A 12,887-nucleotide genomic window follows, 5' to 3' on the forward strand; every position below is an offset into this window, starting at 1 on the left:
ATGTTTGCACTCTATTTTTTTGTGTTTTTAATCTCCCTTGGTACGGTTGCAAATTGCTTGCAGTGCAGAATTGTTCTTTTTTTGGGGGTTTTACCTATGCTGTTGTGTACTGAGTGTTCTCCCTGTCTTTCTTTTACTGTGTATGATCTTAGCTTAGGTTTTATGGTCTGTGTCCTTTTTGGGATATCCTATACCATTGCTTGCAGGTTGGTCAGTTTTCTTTGGGTTTGACACTGTTTCGACTTTGTAATTCTCTTGTCTGTTATGTTTGCCTTAGTCCTTATACTTTGATTTATTGTTAATCTATATCCCGTACTCTGTGCTTGTGAATAAAACATACTAACTTTTAACTCTGGAGCGACTGGTTAGTGTCTGCTTAGCGTTACAAAAATGGTCCCTTACTCTGTCATGTTGTTTAGTATGCTGTAAGGTGTCAATACATATACTTCAGGACATCTCGAGCAGTAGGGAATGAATAATGAAGTAAAGCTATTGTAGAACATTGCAAGGTCTCTCCTGCCTCAGCTGCAGGCTTGACATTGAAACTTGATTTACGCTCTGAATGACTTTAAGGAGCACTTCAGGGAGGAGTTGAGTATAGAAAAGGTTTTTTATGTAGGTAGTAGTGGAACAGAATATCTTGTACCACTTTCCTGATCAGTGTGTCAACGAAACTCTGTGCTTTAACTTAGGCATACACTGATATTTATGGAAGCCAGAAATTAGGTCAAAATGTGAGTGTTTGTCAGTGGATCCCTACATGAACAATTGGAAAAAATGTAAAATATTCTATTATTTCACTCAGGAATGTTTCTAATCAGTGTTCATGGAAAGGGTCTGATGTTTCAATTTCATCACTGTAGGTTTGTAATTGTTTATGATCTTTATTTATTCATAATTTTGGCTGAATTGTGTCCTAATTTTTGTTTTTGTCTTGGCCAAGAATTTATATTTAGGTGCATCACTGGATTTCTTTGCAGCTACACCTTTGTAATAGTCTCAGAGGCAGTCCTTCTGCTTCTTTGTGACACTGGAGTGGAAGATCCTGGTGCCATTTTCCAAAAAGCTCTGGGTCTTCACTACCTTCTGGAAGGTTTTGGTGTCTTTTGCAGCAACTGCTTTTGCACCAGACCAAGCTGCCAGTCCTGAGGAAGCTTCCTTAAGTGGCTCCTTGGAGCTGAGAGAATGAATACGCTTAGGGATTAGCTTTTTAAATCTCAGCAGCTTGATGCTATCTTTTGTGTCTAGGTAGTTCTTGTGGACTTGGCAAAGAGTTCAAAGATTAGATAGACTATATGCCTGACATTTTGTTTGAGATTAAGGATATCAACAGTTGGTTTGCCCCCACTTTGCTGCAGTAACAGCCTTTACTCTTCTAGGAAGGATTTACACTATATGTCGGCATATTTCTGTGAGAATTTGATGGCATTCTGCCACATACATTTTAGCAAGGTCGGATGCTGATGTTGGAAGATTATTTATGCATCACAAACACATCTTCAACTCAAAGTTATTGGATGCAGCCCCATCACTTATTCACAGCCCAGAGCTGGAGGGCTTTATAAACCCCTGACAGATTCTTGAAACTGCACATGGTTGATTTCAGGCCAGGGGTCCTCAAATATGAGTTGTAGAGGTCCACTTACCAGATTGCCACAGAGCTGAAGGTCCAGAGAGGACAAATGAGCAGTAAAGATGTGCACATATTTTTCAGTCCATTGATACTTAAAGGAGTGTTTTCCACTGTCCACATTTTTGTTTAGAACAATTCTGAAGACACCACTTTAATTTCTGGACATGGTGTTAGTCGACCACTGTCAATATGCTAAGCAGCACAAGCCAACAAACTAACTGCAGCTGAGTGCTTATTGTTGTCATGGAAACTGCTTTATAGGCTCTGTGATTGGATGAAAGAAATGCGAGGAGTGTTTTTCTTTCTCTACTTTGGTTGTTGATTCATAAATAATTGCATTTATGTCTGGACCTGGCCTGTTGATAACCACTGACCTTAGTTCATGTCGAGTTGCTCCAGAAAATCATTTATTTTTATGCTTTTTAACCCAGTGCACCTTAGATATATTAGATTTAGTTTTTCCACATTAAGATATTTGGCTTCTTAAATATGTAATAACTTCAGGTTTAAATGTTAACTGATATTTGGTCATGTTTGGCCAAAATTTTACCAAGTGCCTTTGTATTTATTTATTTATTTTTATGTATAGTGTGACGCTCTAAACGGTGGCGAGGGACCACAGGAGAACATAAGTCAGGGTTCAGCACTCAGCCATTACTTTTAATGCTCACAACATAAAGGGTTAACGAAAATCTCAGGCGTTCAAAAGGAACCACGTGCAACGAGCGTCGGCGCCAGTCAATACGCCCGGGCTTCTCCTTCTCTAGGACAGCGGGGCGGCGTCCAGGGCGGCGGCCGGCTGCGCGTCCGCGCCAGATCAGTCTGCTCCAGAGAAGAGAAAACAGAATAACAACAGGTGGGAAGAGGGAGAAAGACCAGAGCGAAATGATTAGTCGAATCAGCAAAAAGTCAGTTTCGCGTGTCGACCAGCGATTACCCCCTTTCTCTCTCTCCCCCCCGGAGATCCCTCGGCGGTCTTTTATGTCGTCGCTTCCTCCCTGGGAAGTAGGAGGAGCTGGGCCCCGTAACTGCCAGGCGCGGGTGGTTTCTCACCCCGCCCTGAGGGGCCGATGGCTGGCGTGGCATGGAGCTGCTGGATTGGTGAGACGGCCCCCGGCCACATTAGCTTTCAAAATATATTCTCAAAACAGATATTTTAAGAAAATGTTAAATTAAGGTGTCTGTTAGTTGAAAGATTTTTGCATGGTAATTTATTACATGGTATATTGTGACAAAATAAATGAATTGCATCAGATGGACTTGATGTTCTCAGCTCTAGGATCTATGATATTACTCTGAGAGTCACAGCAGTTTTGGTACATTAGCAATATACTCAGCTGCTTATAATAGTAACTATTATTGTCATTATTATAATCTTTCCAAAATATGATAAAATAAATACTTTGGTGATTGAATATTGTTTGAGGTGAAACCTCATACAAATATGGTAGAAATGCCATATATATAAAAAATAGTAGTAGAAATAAACAGAATTTCATGTTTTTAGTGAATGACTTATTTAAGAAATGTGGGATAAAACAAGCTGTTCTAACATCAACTGCAGAGACAGAGAGTTTGTTCCATCTCAGGACTGGACCCACATTTATAAAACAGACACAATGAGTGTGGAGCACTGAGTAAAAATGGGGAAAAAAGAACAGATGAAAGACAACTGAGCAAATATGGCTAAAAAAAACAGATCTTCTGTTCCTTGCTCCTCACTGCTGTGCACTAGGTGTAGGGGTGAATAGCAAGCGGCTCATTATCATTTAAAGGAACAGGCGCTGAAAACGGCTGTTTAGACAAGGTAAGAAAAGTGCTGTTTGTTCTATGTGTGTGGAGAGGGATCTCAGGGCAGGGCTGATATCATAGTCCTGAGAGTCCTGAGTTGTGAACACTGGTTTATTGATCTGGACATCTGCCCCTGAGGTCGCATAGTGTTTTGCTTTATGGGTTGCAATGACTTTGGTGACAACTCTCTTTGGATAGTGTTGATTTACATTTATTGCCTTTGGCACATGCAAAGCCATTTAGAGTTTTATTGCCATTAGTGTGAGGAGTCTTGCCAAGGGTTTCTAATTGGTGGAGCTCAGCATGGTCTCCTGGGCTGGGACTTTTGCGCAGAAGGCAGTGGTGTTGTCCACCACACTTAACAACCATCAGCAGAGAGCTTCCTAGTGTCTGTTCCGTTCTTCTGTAGATGTGTCAAAGAAAATAAAGTGGTGTGTCTTCTGTAAAGGCAATGTGTTTTGTCGATCTGTTTGGGCAGTTGTTGAACTGGACAGGGTCGATTTTGGCCAGAGTAGTGGACTTGTTAAAGGCATTTTTTAAAACCATTTGTAATGATAGGTTTAAGGGCTTCAGGCAAGTACTCATTCAAGGAAGTGGTCTATAACGTCAGATGGGTGTTAGGGACCAGTACTTTTGGTGGTCAGTCTGAAGTGTAGGTGCCTGTAACGACTTTTAATCTTCTTCTGTAAAGAGCTGAATGAGATGAAGAATCAAAATGCTTGATGGTGTCTGAATGAACAAGTTTATGCTCCATATAGTGGGAGTCACCAAGGGGCAGATTCACATTTATGATTCCTCTGAAATCTGCATGTGCTGAGCCTGAAACCCCTTCAAAAGGCAAAATACACACTGGTTTAAATAGATTACAAGCTTGAAGGGGAAAAGGGGATTAAGGTGTTGGGGGGGGGGGGGTAGTTTGAAAAAACATGACATGTATCAACCCAATGATGAGAATGGACCTGAATGGGCTGTGGAGTCTACAGAGTGCACCACAGTGCTGAGCCATATGAGACGTTCCTGATGATGTATGACCTCTCCAGGAGGTCCATAATACAATTATGACACCCTGATATTAAAGGCTATGTTTAATTGCTGGTGATTAATCACAGAAGATTGTAATCTGTGGTTTGAAGATCAAGCAAAACAATATCAAAATATCATTAAACAAGAGGAAACAGCTGCCCTCCAAAAATAACAACCTTGTTTACCTCACATTCAGCCAAGATTGTGCAAAAATTGCTGGGGCCACTCTCTGAGAACAGACCAGCCGGGGTCTTCACCCTTCCATCTGCTCTTCCAACCTTTCTTCAGAAATCCTATGTTAACAGTCAGGTTTCTTCACTGTGGTAACAGCTTCTACTCATCAATGAAGGGCTAGACACTAGAGGTGAGGACTTGATGGCAGCCACGGGAGGTGTGAGGTCATGTCCAGATGTTGCATGATTAGGTCTGGATCACAAACACCAGTCCAACTCATTCCAAAGGTACCATGGAGCGTCATCACCTCAGATAACATGCTTCCACTCACTGGAACACAGCCTAGTGCTGGTGGGCTTTGAGTACACATGTTTTGTAACATGTAAACATCCAACATAAAACACAGTGCCTTGCAACACAGGGGAGATTTACTCCACTGTGGTTGACCCTTGGATTTGGCCATGGTGACCTCCAGGTCATTAGAGTTTATAGTAGCTGTGTTTGCACAGTTGAACATCTTAAATTGGCTGAATGTATCAGTGAAAAAGTGTTGTCTATAAGTGTTTGGATGTGTCTGAGAAGAGACAAATGATAAGGCTGATGCAGAGACTGCGAGGACAGTTTGGACCATGAGACTAAAGAGCAACAAGAAAAATCTAAGAAAACAAACCTAATGAGCTTTTGGAAATGTTGCACTCTGTTGCCAGTAAAGTGTATGTGGTTTGGCCGGGTTCCACACTAAAGAGAGCGGAAGGCAGTAGCGTAGGTCTCCCCCAGCATGGGCCCTAACACACATGTGACCTGGTCCTTGCTGACGCCTAATGATCTGACCCTTCAGGCTCCAGTGAGTAGCAGATGGTATTGATCAGATTTATTATCAGTATTTTCAGATTCTTTAAAGTGCAACTCACACGAGAAAGAGTCCAACATCTGAACTCTATTCCTAAACCCCAACCCATAACTCAAAGCTAACACCTAACCTATCCCCAAAACCTAACCCTAAACTGTAACTTAAACCCACTTCTGGACTCAAAGTTTAATGATCATTTTAACAATAAAAACTCATAACTGAAAACACTAACCCTAAACACTACAGACTTATGTACTCTTAAAAACCTAATAAAGCAGTTCCTGCTCTATAGAGTGGGACCCCCTCATGTGGGTGGCCATATTAAAGGTTTTCAGGACTTTAAAATCCTCAAGAAATTGACCCACAGTGGCTGTACCTTTAACATATGTCCACAAGTATTGGTATGCCCCTTTGCCCTAGAGGGTACCATAGAGGGTGTTGAAGGTGCTGCTAACCTGGGTTCAACTGCAGTTACATATGCACAGCAGTGGGTGTCCGAGTTCACCAGGCTCAATACCAAGCATAAAGCCTCCACAAAGCTGAACCTAGAGCAGGGGCACTGTGTTCTCAGGAGGGATGGACCTTATAAAATACCTTTGGGGAGGGTTGTGTGTGATTCAGAACCACTCCTGCTCTTGGGTCGGAAAGTGTTCAGAAGAATGCCTGGACCATCAGGTCCCCACACACATCTGGACTCAAAGTTTAATGATCACGTTAACAATAAAAACAATTAATACACACACAAAAACAACACAGTCTCTCTGGGGCTTTATTGATATGCATACCCCTGTGTGTGTGTGTGTGTGTGTGGAGGGTGTGGTAGTCCCCTGTGTTTTTGCATGTTCTAAAGTAGAAGGTGTTATTTGCGTGTGTCTTTTTACCTTTGGGAGTAAGGGAATCCACGAGAGAGAGAGGGGGGGGGGGGGGCAGACAGAGGGTGGAGGAGAGAGATGGAAGATACAGAGAGAAGAGACTTGAAGGACAGGAAAAAGAAGAGAAAGAAGAAGTGAAAGAACAAAAGTCCACTGATAAACAAAAAAATAGGGAGAGAGAGAGAGAGAGAGAGAGAGAATAGAAATAAATGTGAGAGAAAAAGGAAAGAGAAAGGGCAAGCAACAAAGAACAAAAGAAAGCACAGGGAGACAAAGGAAGGAATACAGAAAGGTAATGTGATAGAGTGGGAGAGGAAAGTATGGAGAGAGAGATCAAGAGGGATAGAGAGAGAGAGTGAGAGGACCATACACCTGTCGAATTGTTTTGAATGGAATATTTAATGCTTGTGTGTATTATGTGGGTGGGTGGGTGTGTTTGAATGAATTTGTGTGTGTGTAATTTCCATATTAACCATTCCCACTTAACCCCCAGAGTTTGTGTGTGTTGTTGGGGGGGTGGGGGTGGCTTGAGCTTGCATAATCTCCATATTACAGCACTGGACCTGCTAAGTTTACTATGCCGAATGCCAAGTGTGGGATACAGAGGTATAACCACTCCTACACCTAGTGCCCCAACACTTAGCTGCGGAATAGTGGAAATGTGTTCTCTGAGTGATGGAGCTCCATCCACCCTCTGAACCCAGCTTTTCTGATCGTTATTTAGCTGTATAATAATTAAAGATAAACAATTTGCCAGACAGACAGATAGATAAATAGATAAAAAAGACAAGGAGAGGTCAGAAAGAAAAAGGAATAGAGGATGGAGAAATAGACGGGGGGCTGTGTTTTAATGATGTAGGCTGAGCCAAAGCCTGGGGCTGGAGTTGAGGTCCTGCCCCAGTATCTGCAGCTCTTCTGGGGCAACACTCCACCAGAGGCTGGGGAGAGTGGGCCTGTTCCTTGGGGGAACAGTGCACTTATCCGCCAATCTGTGGAGCCCCTAGGAGAAGGATGTGTGAGTGTGTGTGTTTGTGTGTGTGGGGGGGGTAGTGTCAGTGGAAAGAGGAATAAATGACAGAAAGAGCAGAAGGGTGAAGGAGAGAAATGAAGAAAGAATGAAAGAAAAAAACAACAACGGGGCAATGAAAAGCCAGAGAAAGAACGAGAGAAATAAAGAGAAAAGGGGGAAAGATGACGAGTGAGAGAAATGAAGATGGAGAGAGCTGGGAAATGAGAGAGAGAGAGAGAGGACAAGAAAGGACAGAGGGAAATGGAGAAGGAGAGAGTGGGACGTAAGGGGAATGGAGAAAAAGAAAGGAACTGGAGTGAGAAAGAGAGAAAGAAGACAAACAAAGACAGGAAATGAAGAGAGAAAAGAATAAAAGGGATGGAGGATGGAGAGCTGATAGAGAGGTATATGAAAAGAGAAGAAAGAATAGGAGGAAAGAAATAGAGAAAGGGAAATAAGTGAAGCAGACAGGAAATGGAGGGAGATAAATGTAATAGAGGACAATGGAGGAGAAGAGGGGAAGGGGAAAATTAAGTGAAAGAAACAGGAGAGAAAGAACAGGAGCGGAGGAGAAAGAGAAATAGAGAGCGAGAGAGATTTGAATGCACTGCTGCTGCAGCCTTCATTGCAGTGTTGCTATGGTTACCATGCATGGCGAGGCTGAGCAGATCGATACTCTGCCGTATGTGTATGTGTGTGTGTGTGTGTGTGTGTGTGTGTGTGTGCGGCTGGAGGCTTGATGCTTTACTGACGTTTATAAATCATTTTCCACAGCCGGAAGATATTGTCTGTCAGGAGTAGAACAGAAAGGGGGATAGAGCTGATGATGATGATGATGAAGGGATGGAGAAAGAGAGAGAGAGAGAGAGAGAGTGACCTATCCATGCTACACCCACAAATCTGTCCTTTCTTATCCACTGTTACTCTGCTTTCATTAGCGAGCAGCAGGCAGCCACTCATTTCCACAAGGATCAGGTGGCTTTTAGAGAAAATTTAAATACCATCCAAGACCAATTCAACTGAGATTTTCTCAAAATGTTTTCATTTTTATTTGTGCTCTATTGTTCTCCCTACTTTAGTTATTTCCATTTCCACCCTCTAGTTAGATCTCCTCCTGTTCCAAAACCTCAACACGCTCGGAGGAGAACACTAACCTCTGTTCATCAGACTCAACACGCTCGGAGGAGAACACTAACCTCTGTTCATCAGACTCAACATGCTCGGAGGAGAACACTAACCTCTGTTCATCAGACTCAACACGCTCGGAGGAGAACACTAACCTCTGTTCATCAGACGCAACACGCTCAGAGAAGAACACTAGCCTCTGTTCATCAGACTCAACACGCTCGGAGGAGAACACTAACCTCTGTTCATCAGACTCAACACGCTCGGAGGAGAACACTAACCTCTGTTCATCAGACTCAACACGCTCAGAGGAGAACACTAACCTCTGTTCATCAGACTCAACACGCTCGGAGGAGAACACTAACCTCTGTTCATCAGACTCAACACGCTCGGAGGAGAACACTAGCCTCTGTTCATCAGACTCAACACGCTCGGAGGAGAACACTAACCTCTGTTCATCAGACTCAACACGCTCGGAGGAGAACACTAACCTCTGTTCATCAGACGCAACACGCTCAGAGAAGAACACTAGCCTCTGTTCATCAGACTCAACACGCTCGGAGGAGAACACTAACCTCTGTTCATCAGACTCAACACGCTCGGAGGAGAACACTAACCTCTGTTCATCAGACGCAACACGCTCAGAGGAGAACACTAACCTCTGTTCATCAGACTCAACACGCTCGGAGGAGAACACTAACCTCTGTTCATCAGACTCAACACCCTCGGAGGAGAACACTAACCTCTGTTCATCAGACTCAACACGCTCGGAGGAGAACACTAACCTCTGTTCATCAGACGCAACACGCTCAGAGAAGAACACTAGCCTCTGTTCATCAGACTCAACACGCTCGGAGGAGAACACTAACCTCTGTTCATCAGACGCAACACGCTCAGAGAAGAACACTAGCCTCTGTTCATCAGACTCAACACGCTCGGAGGAGAACACTAACCTCTGTTCATCAGACGCAACACGCTCAGAGAAGAACACTAGCCTCTGTTCATCAGACTCAACACGCTCGGAGGAGAACACTAACCTCTGTTCATCAGACTCAACACGCTCGGAGGAGAACACTAACCTCTGTTCATCAGACGCAACACGCTCAGAGAAGAACACTAGCCTCTGTTCATCAGACTCAACACGCTCGGAGGAGAACACTAACCTCTGTTCATCAGACTCAACACGCTCGGAGGAGAACACTAACCTCTGTTCATCAGACGCAACACGCTCAGAGGAGAACACTAACCTCTGTTCATCAGACTCAACACGCTCGGAGGAGAACACTAACCTCTGTTCATCAGACTCAACACCCTCGGAGGAGAACACTAACCTCTGTTCATCAGACTCAACACGCTCGGAGGAGAACACTAACCTCTGTTCATCAGACGCAACACGCTCAGAGAAGAACACTAACCTCTGTTCATCAGATGCAACACGCTCAGAGAAGAACACTAACCTCTGTTCATCAGACTCAACACGCTCAGAGAAGAACACTAGCCTCTGTTCATCAGACTCAACACGCTCGGAGGAGAACACTAACCTCTGTTCATCAGACTCAACACGCTCGGAGGAGAACACTAACCTCTGTTCATCAGACGCAACACGCTCAGAGGAGAACACTAACCTCTGTTCATCAGACTCAACACGCTCGGAGGAGAACACTAACCTCTGTTCATCAGACTCAACACGCTCGGAGGAGAACACTAGCCTCTGTTCATCAGACTCAACACGCTCGGAGGAGAACACTAACCTCTGTTCATCAGACTCAACACGCTCGGAGGAGAACACTAACCTCTGTTCATCAGACGCAACACGCTCAGAGAAGAACACTAGCCTCTGTTCATCAGACTCAACACGCTCGGAGGAGAACACTAACTTCTGTTCATCAGAATAAACACACTCAGAGGAGAACACTAGCCTCTGTTCATCAGATGCAACACGCTCAGAGAAGAACACTAACCTCTGTTCATCAGACTCAACACGCTCAGAGAAGAACACTAACCTCTGTTCATCAGACTCAACACGCTCAGAGAAGAACACTAACCTCTGTTCATCAGACTCAACACGCTCAGAGAACACTAACCTCTGTTCATCAGACTGAACACGCTCGGAGGAGAACACTAATCTCTGTTCATCAGACTCAACACGCTCGGAGAACACTAACCTCTATTCATCAGACTCAACACGCTCAGAGGAGAACACTAACCTCTGTTCATCAGACTCAACACGCTCAGAGAAGAACACTAACCTCTGTTCATCAGACTCAACACGCTCAGAGAAGAACACTAACCTCTGTTCATCAGACTCAACACGCTCAGAGAACACTAAGCTCTGTTCATCAGACTGAACACGCTCAGAGGAGAACACTAACTTCTGTTCATCAGACTCAACATGCTCAGAGGAGAACACTAACCTCTGTTCATCAGACTCAACACGCTCAGAGAAGAACACTAACCTCTGTTCATCAGACTGAACACGCTCGGAGGAGAACACTAATCTCTGTTCATCAGACTCAACACGCTCGGAGAACACTAACCTCTATTCATCAGACTGAACACGCTCAGAGGAGAACACTAACCTCTGTTCATCAGACTCAACACGCTCAGAGGAGAACACTAACTTCTGTTCATCAGACTCAACACACTCGGAGGAGAACACTAATCTCTGTTCATCAGACTCAACACGCTCAGAGGAGAACACTAACCTCTGTTCATCAGACTCAACACGCTCAGAGGAGAACACTAACTTCTGTTCATCAGACTAAACACACTCATAGGAGAACACTAACTTCTGTTCATCAGACTCAACACGCTCAGAGGAGAACACTAGCCTCTGTTCATCAGACTAAACACGCTCAGAGGAGAACACTAACTTCTGTTCATCAGACTAAACACACTCAGAGGAGAACACTAGCCTCTGTTCTTCAGACGCAATACGCTCAGAGAAGAACACTAACCTCTGTTCATCAGACTCAACACGCTCAGAGAAGAACACTAACCTCTGTTCATCAGACTCAACATGCTCAGAGAACACTAACCTCTGTTCATCAGACGCAACACGCTCGGAGGAGAACACTAATCTCTGTTCATCAGACTCAACACGCTCGGAGAACACTAACCTCTATTCATCAGACTGAACACGCTCAGAGGAGAACACTAACCTCTGTTCATCAGACTCAACACGCTCAGAGGAGAACACTAACCTCTGTTCATCAGACTCAACATGCTCCGAGGAGAACACTAACCTCTGTTCATCAGACTCAACACGCTCGGAGGAGAACACTAACTTCTGTTCATCAGACTCAACACACTCGGAGGAGAACACTAACCTCTGTTCATCAGACTCAACACGCTCATAGGAGAACACTAACCTCTGTTCATCAGACTCAACACGCTCGGAGGAGAACACTAACCTCTGTTCATCAGACGCAACACGCTCAGAGAAGAACACTAACCTCTGTTCATCAGACTCAACACGCTCAGAGAAGAACACTAACCTCTTTTCATCAGACTCAACACGCTCAGAGAACACTAAGCTCTGTTCATCAGACTGAAAACACTCGGAGGAGAACACTAATCTCTGTTCACCAGACTCAACGCGCTCGGAGAACACTAACCTCTATTCATCAGACTGAACACGCTCAGAGGAGAACACTAACCTCTGTTCATCAGACTCAACACGCTCGGAGGAGAACACTAACCTCTGTTCATCAGACTCAACACGCTCGGAGGAGAACACTAACTTCTGTTCATCAGACTCAACACACTCGGAGGAGAACACTAACCTCTGTTCATCAGACTCAACACGCTCAGAGGAGAACACTAACCTCTGTTCATCAGACTCAACACGCTCGGAGGAGAACACTAACCTCTGTTCATCAGACTAAACACACTCAGAGGAGAACACTAACCTCTGTTCATCAGACTAAACACACTCAGAGGAGAACACTAGCCTCTGTTCATCAGACACAACACACTCAGAGGAGAACACTAACCTCTGTTCATCAGACTCAACACGCTCGGAGGAGAACACTAACCTCTGTTCATCAGACTAAACACACTCAGAGGAGAACACTAGCTTCTGTTCATCAGACTAAACACACTCAGAGGAGAACACTAGCCTCTGTTCATCAGACACAACACACTCAGAGGAGAACACTAACCTCTGTTCATCAGACTCAACACGCTCGGAGGAGAACACTAACCTCTGTTCATCAGACTAAACACACTCAGAGGAGAACACTAGCTTCTGTTCATCAGACTAAACACACTCAGAGGTGAACACCAACTGTTTCATTCACCCCTGTGTAAATAGCCCTGTTCAGAACACTTGTGTCTTTCCTGATAATGAGCCGCTTGCTGTTCACCCCAACCCCGAGTGCACAGCAGCGAGGAGCGAGGAACAGAAGC

The 12,887-nt window shown here is 44.3% G+C and overlaps 1 protein-coding gene across 6 annotated transcripts in view; it reads left to right on the forward strand.

Annotated features, from left to right (window-relative positions):
• The window catches only part of adgrl1a (adhesion G protein-coupled receptor L1a), a 76,316-nt gene that overhangs the window by 12,582 nt on the left and 50,847 nt on the right, over positions 1–12,887 (forward strand). The gene's annotated exons all lie outside the window — the stretch shown is intronic.

Source organism: Hoplias malabaricus, chromosome 2 (genome assembly GCF_029633855.1).
Source record: "Hoplias malabaricus isolate fHopMal1 chromosome 2, fHopMal1.hap1, whole genome shotgun sequence".
NCBI classification, from domain to species: domain Eukaryota; kingdom Metazoa; phylum Chordata; class Actinopteri; order Characiformes; family Erythrinidae; genus Hoplias; species Hoplias malabaricus.